This window comes from Cheilinus undulatus, linkage group 13 (assembly GCF_018320785.1).
Source record: "Cheilinus undulatus linkage group 13, ASM1832078v1, whole genome shotgun sequence".
NCBI classification, from domain to species: domain Eukaryota; kingdom Metazoa; phylum Chordata; class Actinopteri; order Labriformes; family Labridae; genus Cheilinus; species Cheilinus undulatus.
This window is the reverse complement of record NC_054877.1, coordinates 32,322,306-32,335,197: the sequence shown is the minus strand read 5'-3', so window position 1 is coordinate 32,335,197 and position 12,892 is coordinate 32,322,306. Positions and strand designations below refer to the sequence as shown.

The 12,892-nt window shown below is 39.4% G+C and overlaps 1 protein-coding gene across 1 annotated transcript in view; it reads right to left on the bottom strand.

Moving 5' to 3' along the window:
- Positions 1–11,775, bottom strand: part of st3gal3b (ST3 beta-galactoside alpha-2,3-sialyltransferase 3b) — a 73,607-nt gene extending 61,832 nt beyond the window's left edge. Inside the window, exon 1 of the mRNA XM_041804337.1 lies at positions 11,658–11,775. The gene's annotated coding sequence lies outside the window, so the exon portion shown is untranslated. The remainder of the gene's footprint in view (positions 1–11,657) is intronic.
- Between the last annotated feature and the right edge of the window lie 1,117 nt (positions 11,776–12,892).

Below are 12,892 nucleotides of genomic sequence, written 5' to 3'. Positions count from 1 at the left end.
AGACCTTAAGTGCTGATTAATAATTGCTAATGAAGAAATATTTATAGCCACAAATCATGTGTTTCTTGACAAAGTGGCCCTGACTGAACTGTATTTTGTATTCACTCAGGTTGTCCTTGTCTAATATTAGAATTAGTTTATGAACTGCAAAATTTACCTGTGACAAATGTGTAAAAAAACGAAAAATCAGGAAGAGGAAAATACTTTTTCATGACTGATTTACTGACATAGTTTACACATTTTTTAACCCTCAGCGTGAAATAATACCACAGAGTTTATATAACGCTGGAGGATAACAGCAGTGAAACAAGCTCTATTCCAGAGAAGAGGCCAACCAGAGATTGTAAAGCACTGAATAAAACCTGTGCCTGAAACTTCAGTTCTCCCAACAGGCTGTAATAAATCCCACCTTAAAGGAATCTAAGCTGGATTCTTGTCTTTCACCACTGTTGTAAGCTAAAGGATACATTACAGCATATCACATCACTTTAGATGCAAGAAAATCTACTTAACCAAAGTGTTTATGAGCATATTTTAATCCAAAGTTTGGTACATAAACACCTACTTTATCCTGTACAAACTATTAACATCTGTCCTGTGTTTGATCTCATAATCTCCATTACAAGGATACAGCCAGACTTTTCTGTGGCTAAATGAATAATTGATTGTCGTATCATCTAAATCATGGATGAAGTATCTGCTCAGTGGTGTGGCTTTTGCTCTGTAGCTTGCAGGCGGCAGGAAATAGGCTATTGCTAATGGGATACTAATAGTCCCACAAAAACAGTGGCAGAGAGCAGTGACTATATCAGCATGAAAAATCATTTGTACTCCCCATTAGGTGATGTATTCAACATGCTCGGCTTCATCTTGACCACAATCCCTTATTCAGCAATTCTAACAGGAGAAAAAATTATCCTATTTTTCTGTTGTTTTTCTGAAATGAACATGAGATGAAACAAATACCCTTTTAGTGGTGCAATAATGAAGGCCTAGATAGAAAATGAATGAGTGTCCAACATTTCTATCACCACAGTCACCTACTCTGAACTCACTGAACTTCTTGTCAAGAGACTCCTGCAACTAACTGTATGCATATTAATATGGAAGGCGAGTCTGTCTCCTAGCATTGTACATAAGTGAAGCCAAAGCACCCACACAAAGTTACATTATTTGGAGCCAGGGGGCGTGCAGAAGTGAGCTGGCTGTTGTAGCCACACAGTTAATGCCATGCCTCTTTCCCTAACAACAGCAAGTATGCATTTAACTTGATTCCTATCCCAGATTCTTGTATCCATTTGAGGCAGACACTAGGGGTGCGCAGTATATGTGGTAGACGGTATAAATGATATAAATTTGGCCTGCGATAGAAATTTGGACTCTACCGACCAATCGCGATAACACTTGTTAATGATGTCATCGTATCTGCCTCAGTGTGAGTTAGCAGGCAAAACGTGTTTTTTTCTCTCAAAGTCTGACAACTGTACCGCAACTAAGTTAGTGTGCTGTCTCTATCAGCCTGCCTGGGGCTGTAACACAAGCTAAGTGCTGCTTTGGCTGGTCGCAGAGGCCAGCGCTGCAGCTCTTCCTCTTGTAAACAACCGTTTAAAAGTCTATTTTAACTTATGGCTTTCTTTTCTAAGTCCACAGTGAGTCAAAGATCCAGGCTGCGATGTTAATTGAGGTCAGAAAAGCTGCTGTAAACTAGCCATAGCGTATTCTCCAGTATGGCTGCAAAAGCTAAGCTAACTCAATGCTAAACACAATACTTCCGCCAAGCCCTTCAAATTAAAAGTTCGCGGCTATTATTTTTCTGAAACACTTTTATTGTGAACGCCTTCACTAGGAATTGTATTCAAGTCATTAGCAGCTTAACACAACTCATCAGGTTAGAGATGAAATGCGAAACTTGGATTGCAGATAGACAGCAGTAAACCTAGAGAGACTTAAAAAAATAAAACATGTTTTCTGTGTTCTTGTACTTAGAGATAAATTGAGTATGCCATCAAAGGCTTGTTTTAAGGGGAGAAGGGAGTTAATAATACTTGAATTTGGATTAAAAAGCATTATCTCTTTTAATTTTGTAATACCCTGATATAATACCGTTATCATTAAAGGCAAGAAAAGTACCGTGATATGATTTTTAGGCCATATCGCCCAGGCCTAGCAGACACTCATGTGTATGTCAAGTTTAATGAATGCATTGCTAGTTTTCATCTTTCTCCTACCTTTTCTCCTCTTCTCTGCTACCCTGGTCAAGCAAGCTACAAAGAGATGCATTTGTCAGAAGAGCTGTCAATCATAACGTTAGTGTTATGCATCAGAAAATTCCTAGAACAAAACCATTATAAAAAATACAAACTCGACATAAATTAACGTGTGAATAAAAACTGTCAAGACAAAACCCTGGTTTGACAAAAAAGTATTTCTTATAAACAGTGTTGAATGTAATTAGGTACAAAGTTAGCATTTGGTGTCCATTTTTGTTTTCTCAAACTTATTTGGGATCAGAAGGAGCTGATTTGTAAAAACTAAACATTGTATTTTCCATCTATCTATCCATTTTCTACACCACTTATCCCATTTGGAGTCACAGGGGTCTGGAGCCTATCTTAGCTGTTATTGGTTGAGAGGCAAGGTACACCCTGGACTGGTCGCCAGTCACTTGCAGGGGTGAAATACAGACACATGCAACTAGGCACACTCGCTCTCACACCTACAGCAAATTTAGAGTCACCAATTAACCTAACGAGCATGTCTGTGGTGGTGGGGGGAAGTCGGAGTACCAGGAGAGAACCCGCACAAGCACAGGGAGAACATGCAAAGTACGTACAGAAAAGCCATTACGGGGGACCTTCTTGTTGTGAAGTAACGGCACTAACCACTGTGCAAAGCAACATTGTATTTTACTGTCAAACATAGTTAAGACTCCATTGTGTAAAAAATATGTGCCATTCTACCTAATAGGTGCAAAGACATTTATGCTCACTTTCTTTACTTGAAAACTGTTGGTTTCTATTCTGAAATCTTCCCAAGCTATATTTAACCATAAAACAATAACCAAGTCCTAGTGTCCTCATACGAGCACTTACTTTTTAGTAGTGTTGTAGCTTGTTCCTGTTGATAACATTTGTCATATTGTCATGTAAACTATCTTTTGTCAACTTTATTAACACGACTTGACTTAACACATGACAGACGTACTCGACTGCCGACTAACATAAACAGAAATCTTACTGTATTCATCCCCTGACTTATACTTTTCAATAACCTTTTCTCTGAGTTGCTTGGTGTTCTTTTGTCTTCATGGTGTAATGGTAGCCAGGGATACTAATTAACTGATTAACAAGTGTCTTTAAACTACAATCACTTGAGACACATTTACTTCAATCAGTTCATTTCACTAATTATGAGACTACAAGCACCAGTTGGCTGGACCTCTGTTGAATTAGGTCAGTCACTTTAAAGGGGGTGAAAATGTATGCAGTCATTTATTTTACATTACAAGCCAAATTATATTGACCCTGATTGATTTATAAACTCAATTAAAGGATAAACATCCAAGTAGGGGAATACTTTTTATCGGCATTGTAAGGCTTAGGAAAGGCCAGAGTTCTCTTTGAAAATGTGTCCTTGCTTACTATGTCTTACTTATATTTAAAAGTCCTCCTCCCATTTAGTCATACAAGCTATATCCATCTCCCATGTGTGCATTCATTAAACAAGTAATGTATGTGTTTTAGTCAGGAATAGGACGCCCATAGCAGTGGTTGTTCAGAACAGGATTATCTAATCAAGTCTGTTCAGAGAAGCAATGTCGAGCTTTAATACACTCTCTGCAGTGTTGGCAGTCACTGCATCCTTTATAAGAAACTGCAAAAAGGTGACATTTGGAGTAATCTAATTTCTAGTTATCCTGTCAAGAGCTAAATGAGAAGACATGAAACTGCATTAAGGAGATGGTTAACTTAGCTTAATAAAACAGAAAAAGGGAAAGGAGCAAGGCTGTTTGTGCATAAGGTTAAAAAAAGATTGTTGAATGGTAAATTGCCAGGAATTAAAAGTATAAATGGCATTTGTATAGACTGTTCTGCTTATAAAGTCACTTTCAACCTCTCCACAGTGCACTAGAGATTTTAATTTTAGCTCTATTGGCCAAGGTCAAAAAGTCATCCTTGGCCCACATATAATTCCTGTTTTTGTTTCTCTATCTTGCAGATACTTTATCTTAGGGAACAAGATTATATGACAAAACATTCCCACACCAAAAGAGAAACAAACACAATGCCTTAATACATTCTACGATAAAATGTGCATCATTTCTGCTGCGAAGATTTTCCCTGCTTTTTCATTTTGATCGTTAATAACTTAATAAAATTCAATTTCAGCTTAAGATGTGTTGCTCTGGGAGGAAAATGTGACCACCCCCCCAACAAAATATCCCTTTACTTTTATGTCACTGCAAAATTATTCAGACTAATGTAATTCTCTTGTTTCCAATTTCAGTGACAGAGAAAACTGACTGAATTTTTTTCTGTTGTCACGTTAACCCATCACCAGAGAGAGGGGAAGTTTGATGCTTTCGAGTTTGTATGAATGCATACCATGACTTTTCCACCAGACTAATAGAACTGATTTTTTTTCCTGTCAATTTTTCCTACTTTTTTTGGCATCCTTTTGTTGGAGCACTAAGCGTTATTTATAAGACTCTAGCAAGAAGAGCTTGACTCACTGCAGTGTGTTAATCAGTCTAAAGAACTGTCATGTCATGAGGCAACTGTAAAAATAGACAAAGATAAATTGAGCAATGTTTAAAAATCTGTGAAATTCTCAAGAGTCATTTTAAGGCTGTTACACCCAAGCCTTCAAAGTCTACTGAATTCTACTGAACCAAACTGGACTGCTAGGTGGAAACGTACAATAGTTGCCTGAAATTTCATTAGGTTCATGCAAAAACAGCAGGAAAAATAAAAACCCCAAAACTACAAGGTGGGGAGGAGGGGTTAACGGATTTTACAGTGCATTACAGTGCAATTCATTTTTCTCTCAGGAATCTACACCCAGTCCCCCATATTGACAAAGTGAAAACAAAATTTTTGATTTTTTTTTTTTTTTTTTTTGGAAATTTATTATAAAGAAAAAACTGAAATGTCATATTGTACCATATTAAGTTGTCAGCCCTTTTTGCAACACTAATTAAAATTCATCTCTGGTGCCTCCAATGTTTTTTGATCTTTGCTGAGATCAAGACTGAATAAGATTACCCTCCAGGAGTTTCCTATATTTTGCCACATCTGTTTTACCCTCTACAAGCCTTCCAGGGCTGGCTGCCAAGAAGCATCCCCACAGCATGATGCTGTCACCAACGTGCTTCATAGCGGGGATGGTGTGTTTGTGGTGACGTGAGTTTTTGGTCTCCACCAAACATAGCATTCTGTCTGGTGGCCAAAAAGCACCATTTTGGGCTCAGCTTTCTTCCACTTGACCATGGACTCTCCCACATGCCTTTGGTGAACTCTAGTTGAGACTTAATATAAGTTTTCTTCAACAGTGGCTTTCTCTTTGCCACTCTCCTATAAAGTTTTGACAGATTCTCTCCCATCTCAGATGCTGAAGCTTGTAACACCTTCAAAGTTGTCATAGGTGTATTGGTGGATTCTCCCACTAATCTCCTTCTTGCACGATCTCTCAGTTTACAAGAACGACCTGATCTAGGCAGATTTACACATGTGCCATATTCTCTCCATTTTTGATGATGGATTTAAATGAAGTACGGGGATGTTCAGTGCCTTGGAATTCCTTTGTATCAATCCCGTGACTTAAACTTTTCAATAATAATAACCATAAATACTGATATCAGTGACGGGACCTTCCAGACACAAGTGTCTTTATACTACAGTCACTTGAGACACATTCACAGCACTTAGGTGATCCCTATTTCACTAACTGTGAGACTACTAGCACCAATTGGCTGGATTTCTGTTGAGAGAGGTCAGTCACTTTGGGGGTATTTATGCAATTATTTTCATGAGTTTACTTTTTTTTGCTAAAAAAGTCAAATTATATAGACTTTGACTGATCAATAAAAGAGGGGTGAATAGTTTTTATAGACACTATATCATTCCATTTTGGTCCTTTGCAAATACTTGGTCTACCTGTCCAAACAACAGCATGTGATTCTGAGGAACTAAATATAAAAGGCTGCTCTATGTAAGTTAATATACATTACATCAGTAATGGTTTTAGTAATTTGGAGGCCTCAGACGCCTTTCCCCATTTTGCTACAAGCAATCACAGGAAGTGAACAAAATGTTTTGAAGCATTTCTTTTCAGTTAACAAAGCCACAACCACAGGATATATCTAATCTTAACTATGAATTTACCTAAATACCCAGCAGTACCTCATCAACTCTTAGAAGAGCATCAGAACTAGATCTCACTTTATCCAAGTAGTTTAATGTGTATCTGGGCCACACGCAACTTCTAAAAATAAAAGTATAGGCATATCATCAGGCAATATTTGTTATTTTGGCACAAATCATAGATTTTTCTTTATTGCACACCATTTTACCTTACAGTACTCCACTTATTCATCGTTTTAGTCTATCAGTAGTGCTCAACCTAACTCTAATTGATAGGAAGATATTTGCGGCTTTTGGACTTTGCTGTTGGAGGTCTTCTTCTCGAACTATCTTGGCCCTATTTTGTTTGCTTTGGCGGCTTATCTACATTCAAAATACCCCTCTTAATTGTGTAAAATCATTTACATCTCCCTTACATTTAGATGTGTAGCAGCTCATATTGGAGGCACACCTATATATTGACTATATAAAGCCAACTTTTAGTCTAAAGGCACAGACAGAAAAATGTGAATAAAAGTAAATAATCTGTGCAGGTGAGGTAGAAACTCACTTTAGGCTTCTCTCAAAAGCTCACGTTGTAAGGTCAACATATAACACTACTACAGTGAAAGTACAAAAATGACTGCCTACCTTGCCTGATGCTCAAATTGCCATTGCATCACATCTTGGATCAAACAGTTCTTTTATTCCCGTGTTGACGCTGCAGTTTGAGGAATTTACATACTTCATATGTGTCAATGTATTTTGCATGTGTTGAACTTTGGGTCGACTGATAGGCCTTCAATGGGCCTTTTTGGAGCTACTGAAAGTGAAGTCATCTTAAAATTCTGTTGGGAAGTCAAATCTCTCATGATGCTCACCACTCATTCCCTCATTAAACTTAGCTTTAGGCAGAAGGGCATCAAGTTTGTTGCAGAAAATAAAGCCAATAATTATCATGACATTTGCACAGTAAGGTGTAAATCCTCCCTCGCAGCCTTAACTCTACATCAAGCATCACATCAAAGATGTGGGTCATGCTGACCACATTGTTAGCCATGAAGCTGACTAAAACCTCCTTTAACAGCCTCTTTTTCTCAAGCCACCGTGATATTGAAAATTTGGCTATTTCTTGCTTCATTTGTGCTTCTGCAGGACCGCTGTAACACGTTTTATTTCCATAAAGAGCTAGTGGCCTTGGGACAAGCAGGAGATTGCGTGCATGCAGACACAGGATCACTCAGATGATTATGAGCTCGATTCATCATGTGATAAAGTAGAGCCTCAGGGAAACCTATGAGCTTAGATTGCTGCCGTCTGCTGCTTAATGAGGTAGCAACAACAGGATGTCCCATTACAATGAAACAGAAATAGTGCTGTACATGAATTCAGTGGCAGCAAAGTACATGTGGATTAAAGAGGAAGAATTGGAAATAATGAGAATGATAGGATTCATGTGGTCTTTTCTTTTTAGGTCATTGGCAGAGCAAGGAGAATATAATGATAAGTAATCACAAAATGCTGTAACAGTGTAGCAGATTTTAAAGTGTGTAGTATGCAAAAAGGGAGTTAAAACGTCATATTTAGAATCAAAGAAAAATCGGTCGCCAACAAGTCTCCTGTGGTTGTATAAAGCCATACATAAACTTTGACACACTGATATAGACTCTCTGTCTCTGTCTCTGGCCAGGAAATGCAAACACACACATCCTCTTTTACATCTTTGCGTGTGTCTTCATGCTCGTACTTGATGCTTAAACACATGCTGGGCTGCTGTATAGGGCCGCTGGAGCATCTGCAGAGCTTTTATGGGTTAGAGGGGGCTTGCAAGTCGGAGGAATTGTAAAAGCAGCAGGCAGGCTGTGACGTGCAGACATTGTCAGGAAAAGACAGGTGATTAGCCTTGGGTTAAAGTGTCTGCCTGACGACATTTAGCACCCACATCATCCCATTCACCATGTTACATTAGTTAGTTCTATTTCTCAGCCCCAATTTTCTATAGAGCATTGTGTCCACTACTGCCTTTAACCTCCTAAGACCCTACATGTACGTCTGAGGACATAACATTTAATTTATGCTGCTGGAATTTTTAAATTAATTTAGATTTGTTGTATGACAAGTCACTGTGTTATAAAGCACCAGGGCAAACTTCAGTCATGAAAAACATCTCTAAATTTAACAAATTAAGCTTTGAAATCAGGAAAATGAGGCAGTAAAATCTGCTCTAGAATGGTGTGGCTGTGTCGGTTGAATAAGCTGAAGCCACACCCACTCACGAGAAATAAAATCCTCTCAAATTTAAAAAAAAATGCTACAAGCTGAATAGACGACTCACCTGTCTACTATGCTATGTTAAAACTTTCTTTTTCAAGCCACCAGAGAAACAATCACATTATGTCATGACAGACAGTTAAGAGATTTTTTTAAAAGTCTCAGTTTAATTTTCTCATCCTGCATTTAAAACTTAAGGTATTACTTATATCTCTTTTTCTGAGTAATGTGGTGTTTAGTTTCTATCTCCTGTTTATGACACCTGTTTGTTGTTGAACTACTAGAAACACTCCTGATGGTACTGTTTAAAATAAAAGTCTTCAGTGATGTTAAATGTTGGAGGCTTTTATTGTAGTGTCAGACTTGGCAGGAATAGACCGTGTCTATCATCTGATACCTTACTAAACTTAAGCATTGCAACACTAACTGACAACAGGGTTTGAACTATGGCTGCTTGGAAAGAGACAGCCACAACCTGCTTCTTGTAATCATCCAGGATTAAGGGCAGGTCAAATGTGAATTAAAACACACCTTCAGGGGCGTGCAGATGGTTGAGTGATTTAAGGCATGCACCATGTATGCGGGTGGCCCGCGCTTGAATCCGGCCTGTGGTTCTTTGCCACATGTCTCTCCCCACTCTCACCCCTGTTTCCGAATCTATCCACTGTCTTCCTCTGATAATGCCACAAAAATGCCAAAAATAAATCTTAAATTAAAAAAAAAAAACCTCTTCAGCAGGTAAGACATTTGTTCCTGCTGCATCTGGTTCAAGTGAAAAATAGACAAGCACTCCAGCAATTAGCCTTCCCCCTGACCTTACAGTGAACTCTGGTCAGAGCAGCTGCCTGGCTCTGTGCCAGAGCAGAGAGATAGAAGTTGGTTATAAACTTTACTGTTTTCTGGCACAAATCTCTCTGTTATGATACTTTTGATGACCTGTGGGCTACTGTGGCTGATAGATTTGGGGAAATTACCTCAGTTTGAACAAAAACACAGCATGTAGCTGGCTGTTAACTTTCAATGAAGGAAGTAACGTCAGCTAACAAGAGACTGTACTGAGATGAACTTCTCAGGGGCGAGGTAATTCCCAATAGGGGCCGGTAACGTGGTGGGTCCCTATATGTGTCCTGCCTAAATTAAACCAAGCCAGGACAGAGGTAAACAACTTTCTAACGGTCTACATCCAAAATTCAGTCACACATAGCTCTCAGTGTTTTCACATGTTTGCAGCAATCATATTCCAACATAGCTCTAGTGCTGAGACACACATTTTGGAGTTCATTTTACAGGGACTTTAATGTTTGCTTGTAGTGTTGGGAGAATTTGATTTGTAACTGACTCGAATTCCTATGGATATTTGAGGAGTTTGCTATGGTCACACACTGATGTTGGATGAGAAGGCCTGGCTCTCAGTCTCCGTTCTAATTCATCCCAAGGGTGTTCTATCGGGTTGAGGTCAGGAAATCCACACCAAACTCTCTCATCCATGTCTTTATGGACTTTGCTTTGTGCACTGGTGCACAGTCATGTTGGAACAGGAAGGGGCCATCCCCAAACTGTTCTCACAAAGTTGGGAGCATGGAATTGTCCAAAATCTCTTGGTGCTGAAGCATTCAGAGTTCCTTTCACTTGAACTAAGGGGCCAAGCCCAGCTCCTGAAAAACAACCCCACACCATAATCCCCCCTCCAACAAACTTTACACTTGGCACAATGCAGTCAGACAAGTACTGTTCTCCTGGCAACCGCCAAACCCAGACTCGTCCATCAGATTGCCAGATAGAGCGTGATTTGTCACTCCAGAGAACCCGTCTTGACTGCTCTAGAGTCCAGTGGCGGTGTGCTTTACACCACTGCATCCAGTGCCTTGCATTGCACTTGATGATGTATGGCTTGGATGCAGCTGCTCGGCCATTGAAACCCATTTCATGAAGCTCTCTACACACTGTTCTTGAGCTAACCTGAAGGCCACGTGAAGTTTGGAGGTCTGTAGCGATTGACTCTGCAGAAAGTTGGCGACCTCTGTGCACTATGCGCCTCAGCATCCGCTGACCCCGCTCCGTCATTTTTCGTGACCTACCACTTCATGGCTGAGTTGCTGTTCTTCCCAATCGCTTCCACTTTGTTATAATTCCACTGACTGTTGACTGTCGAATAATTAAGGGTGAGGAAATTTCATGACTGCACAGGTGGCATCCTATCACAGTCCCACGCTGGAATTCACTGAGCTCCTGAGAGCGACCCATTCTTTCACAAATGTTTGTAGAAACAGTCTAGGTGCCTAGGTGCTTGATTTTATACACCTGTGGCCATGGAAGTGATTGGAACACCTGATTTCAGTTGTTTGGGTGGGTGAGAGAATACTTTTGGCAATATAGTGTGTCTTTAAGTCAAAATAACTAATTTGATAACCTACCAGTTACCAAAGGTGACAGTTAACATTAGCATTACACCAACCCCAAGCTGCCATTATGTTATGAAATAACACCTGTCACATGTCCTTTGATATAACAATACGAAACTAAAATACTAGCATTAAACATTTCTCTAACTAACATTAGTATGGTAGTATCTTGATGCTGATGTAGTTGTTGGCTAACTGTTGCTAATGGGCTGTAAAAATCTGATGTTTCAGCTTCAAGTATTACCCAAATCCCTCTATTTTCTGTCCTGAAGCTTAGAAATGATCAAAGTTGATCCCATGTTATGACTTTTGGACAATGAAAACAGCAGACATTATTTCTGGAGTCAAGGATTCCAACTTGATAAAGATTTCAAAATATGACAGCCAGTCTTGTGAACAATGTGGTCAGTAGCTTCCAGTGAAAACTGGAGACTGCCAAAGCTTCTTTCATAGAAGGTGTAGGGTGTTTGGAATTGAGTAAGACTGGAAAATGTGACATAAGTTTAAATTTCAACCTCTGTTTACTGACCTTCGTATGAGTCGTAGGTTGTTGACTTTTGATCATACTCTTTTATAAACAAGTCAAAGAGGAGGAGCAGGAGCACACAAGGTAAAGCATTGACTCATCCCTACTTTCACTGACCTGAAGTTCACTTTTGTGCAGAGTGTGGGCCTTGTAGTCCAGTCTTTTGTCTCACAGCCCTGAATCAAGCTCCTCTGTCCTTTAATGGAGACGTGAACACAGTGTGGTCCTGTTAAAGGACAAATGGCTCATGTCTAGCTTTTGCCTCATGAGGTGCTTTGGGTAGAAGTCCACCGTCTATGGTAATGATTGATTGGAGAGCAAATAGGTTTTTAGAGCAGCGCCAAATCCAAGAGATAAAACTAAATTTAGGAAAAAGGAATGATAACAGACAGAGGAGGAAGAGAGAGAGAAAACGGTCCTAATGGAAATAAATCTAACAGGAAACAAGTTTGCATTAGACAGGAGGTTGCCAACCCTTTTTTTGATGAGTTTGCAGGTGATATACTCCTCCACAGTCATTGGGAGTTGCTATAGAAACTTTCAAAATCATTGATTAAACCTTTTGGATTTTTAAAAACTGTTTAGAAACCATAAATCAAACTAGTTTCAGCGATGAAAAACTGTGTTTCCTGTTTGAAAATACCCAATGAGAGAGTTTTCACACTCTTTATTTTATCTGAGTATGCATCATGTTACAGAACTCTGGCAAAGATAACACCCAGCAGTTCATCTACAGTACTAGCTCATGGACGAGAAAGTAGGAATAGAGAGCAAGATGAGAATAATGAGGGAGGAGAAGAAAGCAGGAAAAAGGAGCAAGATGAGGATTGTGGAGGGAGGAGAAGAAAGCAGGAATAGAGAGCAAGATGAGGATGACGGAGGAGAGGAAAGCAGGGGGAATGAAGGTTTTTCTGTGGGCTGTGAAGAGGAGGAGAGGACAGAAGATAGAGGTGAAGAAAGTGAGGGCAATGCAGATGAATATTTGCCGGTTGACCCAGGGTTATGGCCAAAGAAGCTCGCTGATAGAGATAGACAGTTGTTTGCAGACTGGCCTATAAAGATGCAGCCATACCAAAAATGGCACCCAAAAATATTGAAGGCAAGCCATTTTCAGATTCCATACTCAAAGCCAGCCAATTGGCTTGAGAAAACAAGAAGAGATTGGCTTATTTCTAGTGAGAGTGCAGAGGTGCTGTTCTGCATCCCATGCTTTCTGTCCACTAATGAGGTGTCAAAGCATCGAAAAGTGCACTGAACAGCAAGGACGGAAACAAAAATCTTGCTCATTAATATAGGGAAATCATAGTAGAAATAAACATTGAAACAGATATACATATTTGTAACATTTTTGT